Raw genomic sequence first — 2,934 nt, forward strand, 5'->3', positions numbered from 1 at the left:
TTGAAGATAGATGAAACAAGTTGTAATCTAAAACTTATTTTATCCACCGCATCCTAATGATGCACCAACATATTAAACACCATTTTATCCCAACAACAGAAGCAGTCACATATAAGACCCAAAAAGAAAGCACCAGTTGTCACTCACGTAAATGAAGATTTACCGATAAATTAAATCACTTGTAAAAAAATATTGATTCATAAAACTACAATATATTATATCAATCAGATTTTCTCCCAGCTCAATCTATATATTAACATTAAAATAAAAGAAAGGAGAGAAACTGCCCCTACAAAAATCATGTAAATTTATAGACAAGTGGCTAAAAAGGTGGAAGGTGAAGCAACACATTTTAAAAAAAGTACGGTAATATTTTTAATACAATTGTTATAACATATCATCGTTGTCGTAAAATCTGAGAATGGTGGACATGATTCATAAAGGCCTATAATATGACTTGCATCATGTTGGATTGTTTTTGATAGAGACAATTGAATTTATTCTTCATTTTTGGCCTTTTATAGAAATCTCTTTTGATGACTATTTGAGTGACGAGTTAGGTGCTTTTTTTAACCCTGCCTCCTTTGCAATATTTTTCTATCACATATTATATCATCACGTATAACTTTACTTGGAACTGATGTATTTTCATGAGACTCATTTCTTTTTTTTATTTTCCTTTAACTTCTCAATTATCTTATTGGCATACTTCACAGCCAATTCATATCCTTCTTTGAATTTTGAAGCTTCACTCACAATTCAGATAAACCTTTGTACAAATATTTGTACCTTTTACTAACCTCAGCTTTTGGATCATTTCTTCTGTGGAATGTTTAATCTCCATTTCCATCAAATTAGTAGAATCTTTTGTCCATCATTTCACTATATAGTAGTCAAAAATCTTATCCTTCATATTTAAAGTGTCTAGAATCTTTCGGGCATAACCACATAATATACCTAAAAATTTAAATAATTTTCAACTGCAAGACACTATTTTTGCTGATTGATTCACAACTACTACATGCTCTATAAATGTATTCTAACATTGTATTTATAGCAATATCCTTCATCACAGAAGCCATTTCAAGAAACAAGTAATGATTTTTCCCACTGCTTCTCAAACAAATCAAATATAACTGCAATATATATCTTTCTCACATGTATTAATAAAGAAGTTTAACCTTTAACACAGACATTCATTGATTCATGTCAAAATTTGAATTTCTTTCATTAGCACACTTATCATCAAGAGCTCTTTCAAAATGCTTAAATAATTGTACAATATGTAAATCAAATTTCAAGTAAGCCCTAAGTGATCCATTAAAACTTTCACTCAATTGTGTACTTCACATGTCGGCTAAAAATATATCTTTATCATATGCCATGGACCATTTTTCCTGTGTACCAAAGGTGTTTTTCAACAAAACATTATCCTTAATGTTGTACTTTTCAAGCATTTCTTTCCATGCATTTAGAAAATTTGCTTCATACTCATAATCAAAAAACAACTAGCTAAAATCACTATGAAATAATTTATACGCTCTAAAGATATGACCAAAGTGTTATATGCATTCTGTCATAAGTTTTATATACACAGACGATGATATGTTTGAGGTATCACTAAGGAGACTGCTAAATTGATTACAGGATCTTGATCTATGATGAATGTTTGTGTCTATCTATAGACATAGCTCAAAAAAAATAAATTAAAAAGTCATTCAAATGCTCTACTTGTTTCTTTATATAAAAGAGCAGCACCAATTAAAACCATCTCCCTATGTTTATTCAATCCAACAAACAACACCAAAGGATGATACTCCTTTTTTGTGCTAAATGTTATGTCAATTGACAAAACTTTATCATAAATTTAAAAATCCCTTATCATTTTAGCATCAACCTAGAACACATTTGATATCAAACCATTATCATATAATTACAAAGAAAATAAAAAAGATAAATCTTTTATTACTCTTTTTTCAAAATAATTTACCAAGATATGAGCCACTCCATAGCGTAGACATTTTTTGTATTATCGCAAAGATAGTTCTTGTGATTTCTTTATGTGAAACCCAAAACAACATTTCCACTGACTTTATGAGCGACACAGTTAAAAGAAGCCTTGGGAAATATTCCTAAATCATCTAATAAATCAATTTCATAGGCTTGAGAAACTTCAATAATTCTTCGTAATGTTAACATGTGAGCTAGAGATGGATGAAAAAGTTGATGTTTGTGATTCTCTTCAAATGAATTGACTGAAAAACTTTTTATTTGGTTGACGGCTTACAACCATATGAGCTAAACAACCCATCCTAGTTTCTTTTCTAGGTTTCTTAATTAACCCATCTCGCTTATCCTTTTCCCTGCAACCTTTTTTATAACATGTAAATTTTCTTGAAAGTTATGTATCCATACTTTTGTTGACATATTCCTTCTTACACTAAAACCAATTGTAGCAGCATATTCATTACAATAATTAAATCCATCCTAATCCAGGTCAAATTCCATTCCAAGTTTTATTAGATCAAAGTGAATGAATCATTATGATCATTTCTAAAGGTAGTCTAAATAAATCTACCATAAAAAAAAAGTAAGAAATCAATCCTAATGTATTTGACAAATTGAAGCTTTTTGATATCTATTTTATTAGATAAACTATAATGAAAAGTTTTACAAGTTAATTGATGTCAAAGTCCAAGCATACTAGTCAAAAAATTTCATTTGGAAATTTTTGCAAACATATTGTATACACTTTTAATACTTGTCATTACAACAACAAAAATATATAGATAAGAAGAACTTCATTTTTGAAGAATCAAAAGTGGATGAAGTATCTATCTATCTATCTGTCTGTCAGTCAGTCAGTCTGTCAGTCTATCTGTCTGTCTGTCTGTCTGTCTCTCTCTCTCTCTCTCTCTCTCTCTCTCTCTCTCT

Source organism: Capsicum annuum, chromosome 10, assembly GCF_002878395.1.
Source record: "Capsicum annuum cultivar UCD-10X-F1 chromosome 10, UCD10Xv1.1, whole genome shotgun sequence".
NCBI classification, from domain to species: Eukaryota; Viridiplantae; Streptophyta; class Magnoliopsida; order Solanales; family Solanaceae; genus Capsicum; species Capsicum annuum.